We start from the raw sequence: 8,684 nt of genomic DNA, 5'->3' as shown, positions 1-8,684 counted from the left end.
CTTTCCCTCCATTCCCCTCCTACCTTCTTATCTTCCCCCAGAGAAATCTGCTCTCCATAAAGGAGCTGACATGCTCATTCACGTAAAGTTAAAATGACTGAATAAAAATCAACATGCTGTTCTTCCAAAGCATCTATATTTTGAGACATAGGATCTATTCCCAGGAATGCAAAACGCAGTGGGCTGGACTCTCGAGGTTTCCTCCGGGGCTAATGTTGTATGGTTTCTGTCGTGAGAACAAATGACAGAACGAGTGTACACATGCTGTGTAAACTGCAAAACACTTACAAATGGGTGTAAGTACTTTTATTTAAACACTCAACCACCTGCTATAAAGTGATATGCAATAAAGGAACTGTACAAATGCAGTCACTCACTCAGTCAAGTTCTCTAATTCTAGGTACAAACGATGCCATTGTCCCACTTGTTATAGAAGTGAAGGATTTAGTTTCCATTTTGCCCACAAGGAAAAGGCAGACACACAAGCTAGGTAGAGAGAGATGGAAATTGCAAGGGAAAGGCAAAAGCAAATAGATACTCTGATCGAATTTAATGCCGTGTGCAAGGTTTGCAATCTGAATCTTTGGTAAAGGAAATTTTGGAGTTATTATTGTGTTTCTCTCTGGAAGTCTGAGTAAGAGAAAGTCAGCCTGTAAGAGTCCCAAATACCCTAAAATGACTCATGGCTGTAAAACCAAAAACACCCTCCCTCCACCCCCCCCTCCCTCTAACCACCATGGCCCAGAACAGATGCCAAGAAATTAGAAAAGAAATGGTCAGAACGCCTTGGAACAGCAAAGGCATGCCACCAGAGAAAGGACAAGAGGTGAGGTGAGAGGGGAGGAGGAACCAGGACTCGGAGAAGGGGGTGAGCTCCCACAAAAGCTCACTATTGTCTGAGCCAGACTCAGAGGCTGGGACAGGAGCCATTAGCCTGGTAGCTCTGGTCCCATTTACACAGGTCCTGCATTTTATAGAGACCATGCTCTCAGAATAGAAATCAGTTTCAAAAACTGCCATCATGGAAGCAATTCTTAACCTTTAAAAAAGGTCATTTTCTGCTCTAACCGGTTTGGCTCAGTGGATAGAGCGTTGGCCTGCAGATTGAAGGGTCCCAAGTTCAATTCTGGTCAAGGGCATGTACGTTGGTTGTGGGCACATCCCCAGTTAGGGGTTGTGCAGGAGGCAGCTGATCGATGTTTCTCTCTCATTGATGTTTCTAACTCTCTATCCCTCTCCCTTCCTCTCTGTACACAATCAATAAAAAAAAATAAGAAAAGGTAATTTTCTATGTGCCAAAGCTTATTTTCTCTCTTTTTAAACAGACCTCTTTGTAACTGGGAGATAAGAGAGGAAGAGTCTGTCTATTATTTAATTCCATCATTCCAACGAGTCAATAGAACAGAATCCTGCCGCATCGCCATTCAATCACCAGGGTAGAATTCTCTCCAAAGCATCTTGAAAATATAGGCATAAGGAACTGAGTCTAAGTTAGGTGATATTAACCTGGCTACTCACAAAAAGCTATACTGAGCATTGTCATCTCAACATCCCACCCTCTCCCAGGTAATTCTAGTGATTTGGGGGAACCAAGGGAGTGTCGTTTGTGGGTCTAGTCTAGGAAAATAGAAGTCCATCTGCCTTCTCCTTCCGCGCGCGCGCGCACGCGCGCGCACGCGCACACACACACACACACACACACACGCGTGCGTGACACACAAACAAAAACAAAAACAAAACCCTTTCCTAATGAACTTGGATCCTTGCAAAAGCAACAACAAAGTTCAGCTGGCAAAAGCGAATTCAATTAGTCAGTGCAGTAAAATGTTAACCCCAAAGTCTGGATCTAAACAAAGCATGCGATCTAATGTTAATCTAAAAGAGCCTCCTGTTAAGCAATGAGGGCAGTTCCTCCTGTTCCTTCCACTCCCTAAAGCAAACATCACTGCATGGTAATTAAATGCGTAATAATTTGATATTTCTTCAGATAACCTCCAGATTTCAACACACATGAACCAAGCAAAGTGATCAGAAGCTTTCATTGTATCATTACCGAAATTCGTCCGCATTTTACTGGCCTCACATGAAAGTGATGTTGGAGTATATTTTTGAGAAATGTCTGGATTAATGCCACTTGCTCATCATGTATTTGAGTACCTATTACTTGCCAAATAGTTTAGAAAATCCTTTTACATCCATTGAATTGTTTTTTATATATTTTATTAATTTTTACAGAGAGGAACGGAGAGGGAATAGAGAGTTAGAAACATCGATGAGAGAGAAACATCGATCAGCTGCCGCCTGCACACCCCCTACTGGGGATGTGCCCGCAACCAAGGTACATGCCCTTGACCGGAATCGAACCTGGGACTCTTGAGTCCATAAGCCGATGCTCTATCTACTGAGTCAAACTAGTCAGGGCCCATTGAATTATTTAAGGCAGGAGTGGGCAACCATTTTTCTTTCAAGGGCCATTTGGATATTCATAACATCATTCGAAGGTCATACAAAATTATTAACTTAAAAATTAGCCTGCTAGCCCAGCCAGCATGGCTCAGTGATTGAGTGTCAACCTGTGAACCAGGAGGTCACGGTTTGATTCCCAGTCAGGGCACATGTCCAGGTTGCAGGCTCTATCCCCAGTGTGGGGCATGCAGGAGATAGCCAATCAACGATTCTCTCTTATCACTGATGTTTCTATCTCTCTCTCCCTCTCCCTGCTGCTCTGAAATTAATAAAAATGTGTTTTAAAAAATTAGCCTGCTATATTTGGTCAACCATTTAATTAATTCACCCCTAATGCCTTAGCAGGGGCAGACCAAATGATTTCACAGGCCTTAAAAGACCTGTGGGCTAGATGTTCCCTACCCTTGATTTAAGGCAAGATTATTTTGTTTCTATGGATGAGAGAACTGAGCTTCAAAAAGGAATAAGGGTCCTAACTGGTTTGGCTCAGTGGATAGAGAGTCCAGTCTGCAGACTGAAGAGTCCCAGGTTCAATTCCAGATCAGGGCACATGCCTGGGTTGAGGGCTCGATACCCAGTAGGGGGTGTGCAGGAGGCAGCCAATCAATGATTCTCTCTCATCATTGATATTTCTCTCTCTCTCCATCTCCCTTCATCTCTGAAATCAATAAAAAAATATTTTTTAAAAAACAAACAAAACATAAGGAATAAGGGGCTTGGCCCTTAGGTGACACACCTTGTTAGAGGTGGTGTCGAGACTCAAACGCAGGATACCCAGGTCTAATATCCAAAACCCTACACTCTCTCCACTACTCCTACTGTATCCGGAGGCTGGATAGTTGCATTTTTCAAGTGGACAAAGTTGCTGTTTGAGAGGAGCAGCATGTCCGCATGTGAGAAGCACAGCCTCTAGAGCAGTGGTTCTCAACCTTCCTAACGCCGCGACCCTTTAATACAGTCCCTCATGTTGTGGTGACCCTCAATGTCATTGTTACAAATTGAACATAATTAAAACATAGTGATTAATCACAAAACAATGTAATTATAAATGTGTTTTCCGATGGTCTTAGGCGACCCCTGTGAAAGGGTCGTTCGACCCCCCAAAGGGGTCTCGACCCACAGGTTGAGAACCGCTGCTCTAGAGTCTTAACTCCAAACTCCGCTGAACCCTTCCTTACAGGCTGTGTGGAGCTTCCTGGTTTTCCTCCGGGGCTAGTCATGCGCACCTTGCCGCATTGTTACGGCAATAGAGAAGCAGCAGGTAAAGCCCCTACTAATGGCTGTTGCACAGTAGGGTTAACTGTGCTTACTGTCCTTCAGAAGTGGGAGCACCTAAGTTTACAGCTTCTCTCTGGAATAGTAACTAGAAGCTGCCAAGGTAGAAGGGACACCAAGCTCTATGGGGTCCTCATCGTGTTCATGTGTTAATCCTAAGTACTGTTTCCTAGATCGTTGTTTGCACATCTTGTGATGACCTGCACCCAGATGCTTTACAATGGAGAGAATCAAGCCCTTCATCTATGTGTACAGATCAGTATCAACAGGAGCCATTATTTCCTGCATGTGGGGTGGTGCTTTTTATCCTGTCTTTAATCTGTGTTTTTATTTGCCTTTCCCAGGCCTATTTACACCACACATGCCTGAGTGATTGTTGAGAGAAGCCGGAATTAGCGGCTAAGACAGCTGGAAGGCTAGACTCTCGCTATTGATAAGGCCCATCTGATGCAGAACACACGAATGTTTGACAACCAGAGGCGTTGCATGTGAAACATGAGGAAACCGGAGCTTCCCAGAAAAACAAAAAAAAATACAGAAAAGCCTTCTTTTTCTCTCTGTAGCCCAGGTGGCAGGCACTGGCTCTTGCCACAACGAGCAAAACTAAACAAGTTTCTCTTTTTTGTGAACATGACAAAGTGTGAACAGCCAGCAGAGAAGTTCTCTTTTAGATGATTCATAGTAGGTCGCTGGGTTTAGCTTCACCAACCAGTCCCCTGTCCCCCACCTTCAAGCAACTCAGCTGATGTCAAACTGCTCATGCAAAGATGCCCAACAAAGGGGCTTAAGAACCTCCTTGGGTACCATCCTCCCCGTGTCTATCAGAACCCCATCCCATCCATCTCGATCTCAAATCTAATTTCTTCCTTTCTTGAATTCGTAGGTGATGACTTACTCACTCTCTGATGACTTGCTCACTCTCTGTATTCACCATTAAACATTTATTGAGCACCAACCATGCACTAGGCAGAGGCTCATGGTATAAAGACATATATATTCTGTCCTCAAAAACTCACAGTTTAGGAAGGGGACAGACAAGTAACAACTAGACAATCATAGTAAGAGTGTGATCTGTGCTGTGATATGCAGGGGGGCAGGGAGGGAGGGAAGGTAGATATGCAGAAGAAGAAGGGGTCCTACTGGACTGTGGGGGAGGGGCTCTAGCTGACTTTTGTTGAGGCAGGGGGTCAGGGGCTGGTCTGGGTAAGCTTTCTGGAATGGATACTATATAAGCTGTTGATTGAACATAAGAAGGAGTGAGCCAGGCAATGAAGCAGGGTGTTTCTTGAGAGTGTATATCCCCAAACAGCCCTCTCCAAGCCACTGGGAGAGATGGGCCCATGGCTAGGGGCCCAGAACAATAGCCAGAAACAACCAGAGCCTCTTTCTCTTCAGGGCAAACACCTTTCTCTGGGCAAAGGAATATAATTCACACACCCCAGGGTCTCCCGTCCAGGGTGTCCCTAGGAGGAAGGGTGGTTTGGAAGGCCCAAGAAGTCTAAGGCTGTTGGGGCCTTGGGGGAAGGAGTTCAATTTGGATCCCCTAATGCCTAGTTGTAAGTTAATGGAATATTTGTGGCTACACATATAAACAGAAAAGGCTCATAATATAAAGGTCTCCCAGGATCTGGGTTCAACCTGACCTTGAAGTGATCAGAGGCTCCAGGTGGAATCAGGTCTTGTAGGTCATTTCCCAAACAGACCTCTCCAAGCCACGGGTGTACAGGTCAGGAGCATCACATAGTCATCCTGCACACCTCAGCTGGGCTGTTGGCCAAGAGTTACTTTCTGGGTCATGGCCTTTGGCATGGATAGTGCTGTCAGCTGCTAAGGTGACTCAATTGTATTAGTTCTATGCATACAGCTGGTGAGCATTTCCTGGGTAATCATGATCAGTACCAGAACTCGCCTGAGTTAGCCCTTCAAGAAATATTTATGAAATGCCTACTGTGTGCCCAGTACCTGGTTCATGTTGCCTTCTGTCATAAGTCTTAATTTTCAGGTGAAACGGTTTACCTGTTTTCCTACCCTCTTCTACAGAAGTCTATTTCCCAGCAGGAGAGTGTACGTAAAATATACAAAATATCACTAAGAAAACACGGTGTCCTTAGATGTAGGTAGACAACTAAGCCAAAACCATGTGGCTGGACTAGGGAGGATGATCTCTAAGATTCTTTCTAGCTCTATCTCTGAGTCTAAATCATTCTCACTTTTTAAAACTGATTTGATTTGACACCCATCACATGGTTTTGTGAGCTGGTTGACGAGGATGAGGTTTACAATCTGAAACTATAAACAGAATTTTTCTCCATGCAAAGCAATGTCCCAAAGAAGGAGTACATATGCAGAGTATTCTGCTCACTCATTGATCATACCAGCCATCTTATCAGGATGGAGCTGAAAAATCACAGGAAATGGACATTTCATTCTGAGGCTGCAGATGCACAATGCCAGACAATCAGCACCCAGATTTTTCCTCGCACCTAGATAGTCGGGATCTCAGTGTAGTATATGGAATTGGAATTTTGACTGGCGCTAAGCCCACTGTCATTGCTTTGAACCATGTGGCCACTGGAGCCGTCTGACCGAAAATAATCTCCACCCGCCCTGGAGGCTTTGGAAACCCTGAAGCTTATTCCTTCCACAGGATGATCCTCACCTAGTGACCCCTCAGGTTGCTATCAATCCCATGACCAGGAACACTCCTGTTGCAGGTCAGTAACAGGCCTCATCTGGACAGTAAGTTTCTCCAGTTCCTCTGGGGTTCCCATCCCTCATTTACAAAAGCCTTAGATGGCCCTGGTCCCTTTACGTCACACCACCAAAGCTAAGGCCGCACTGTCTGTTATGATAGTTTGAAATGTACTGACCATCAGCTCTGCTCATCAGTGTGTTAGGCCCCAAGGAAATAAAAGTCCTAGAGTCCTGTGTCAATGAGCACAAACTTATAACAGCATCATTGCAGTTCCTCAGCTACTCCCTGGTGGCGGATATCCCAGACTGTGATGAAACAACTGGGAATAGCACAGACAGTGGGAGAATCTGACCCGAGGCTTCACAACGTCTTCTGAGATGGTCTTGGGGAGTCTGGACAGAGACAGAGCTATTTGGGTGCCTAGACCCAGAGATTGGAGGCTGGTGTCTCAGACATTTTAGGTAAAATACTAGTAAATGGATGGATGGGATGGAGCTCTTTTCTATTTCAATCTTTACCGCATCCCCGCCAGTGCCTCGAGTCTGACTCTGCTCTCACAGGAAGCTCTCACCCAGCCGCTCACTCTGACCGTCATGTATTGATTCTGGACAAGATAGTGCCCAGATCCCAGCCTGCGTCTTCCTGCCTCCAGACTAAAATTGCTAGGAAGTCCTTTTGAGGGAACTCCGCTTAGCAGCTGTATTTGCAGAATTTCTTCATGGGCTTGTAAATAGACACACACATGTAATGTTTTTCTGTCATCCATCGGCTGCAGGAGACTGCCGGAGACTGCCGTCATTATTCCAGCTTGGTCCTTACCACACTGCTCTGCACTTGAGATCGTCATTAGTTACCTGGGAGCTCAGCATGTTTTACTCTCTGCCTCCCTCCTCCCCTCCCTCCTGCCCCGTGAGGTTAAGAAAATAAAGATAATAACAGTGCAAATCTAGAGACTTGATATGCTTCCTGCAGAGTGCTTTAGGAATAAAGGATGTTGCTGTGATTTTTTTCTCTGTAATTGAAAACTCCTTAAAGAGCACCTCACATTTGCTCGGCTGGGCAAAAAGCCAGAAAACGGAGCTTCTCTGGTCCAGTGGGGATGCCGGGGGAAGGGGGAGCTCAGAGGCCTTTCTCTGAAAGCCCCCTCCTCCTCTTTCCCAGCACTTCCCACCTAATCGTGCTCTGGAAATGTCACTCTCCGCGCTCTCCCCAGCCTCAGTTTCCCCGTGGGCTCCTTGAGGGAGGCTGCCTAGCGAGACATCCCCGCCCCCACCCCAAGTGGCCCGCTGGCAGCTGGTTTTACAGTTCTTGCCTGTTAGTCATGAGGTGCTCCCGTTGTCTATTCAGAGCATTTCTGTGTAATTCTTTTCACGTTCCCTTTTACTCTGCAAGCGGAGATTTCTTACCCAAGAAATAACCCCTCCTCTTCTCCCTCTTTCCCGGCCCCAAACACTTCAGCCTATCCCAATTAAATGCAGATTCAATTAGAAATCTCCTTTGGGTGCAGTCGCTAGCTAATCCTCTTTTTGTCTGGAGCACAAAGTCAGTCCCTGACTCAGGCATTCCTTGAATTGGCTTAGTTTGCCAGAAAGACTTTTACGAGAGAGAAGAGGAGCCGCTGGACAGCGAGACACAGAATTCAACCTACCTCCACTCCTTGCCTTGCTTGCCTCCTGGAAAGGCTTTCTTGTCGGTCCGGACTCTGGCAGGACCTCAGCGCCAATCTCTGCACAGCTCCAGCCTCCTTTAAATTTCAAGGCAGGGGGTGGGGTCGGTGGCCCCGGGTGGGCGGGCTTCTCTGCAGCAGGAGGATGCCCAGTGGACAGGGCCATGAGGGAGCCAAACAGGGCGGGCCTGTTTTCATAAAGAGGGGGAGGAAGTTCAGGATGGAAGCTGCGTAGCCCATCCTGGCTCAGGGCCAGCCTGATTATTCACAGTCCTGATGTCATCGAATACAACAACTTGGGAGTTGGACAGGACCCTAAGAGTCATCTTTATTTTTTAGAATCCTAGTGTCAATGATGTAAAAGGGATCCTCAGGATCCGCAGGCTCTACGCCTTTATCACGAAAAGAGGTCTTCGCAATTCTAAAGAAACACCCACTGCGGAGGCTGAGGGGTTCTTCTGGAATCTCCAGCTGTAACTCCGCCCCTCTGGACACAAGAGGTTGGAAGGACTGGCCAGGTGGACCAGCTGCCCTCTGGGCAGAGGAAATGCCAGGGTTGGAGCGTCTGGGGTAGCGGTGGGG

General features: G+C 46.3%; 1 protein-coding gene across 1 annotated transcript in view; it reads right to left on the bottom strand.

Moving 5' to 3' along the window:
* The window catches only part of PLAT (plasminogen activator, tissue type), a 27,909-nt gene extending 19,681 nt beyond the window's left edge, over window positions 1-8,228 (bottom strand). Inside the window, exon 1 of the mRNA XM_006765535.2 lies at window positions 8,085-8,228. The gene's annotated coding sequence lies outside the window, so the exon portion shown is untranslated. The remainder of the gene's footprint in view (window positions 1-8,084) is intronic.
* Window positions 8,229-8,684: the final 456 nt, after the last annotated feature.

This window comes from Myotis davidii, unplaced genomic scaffold (assembly GCF_000327345.1).
Source record: "Myotis davidii unplaced genomic scaffold, ASM32734v1 scaffold93, whole genome shotgun sequence".
NCBI lineage: Eukaryota > Metazoa > Chordata > Mammalia > Chiroptera > Vespertilionidae > Myotis > Myotis davidii.
Note: the sequence above shows the minus strand (reverse complement) of the source record. Positions and strands in the feature narration are given on the sequence as shown.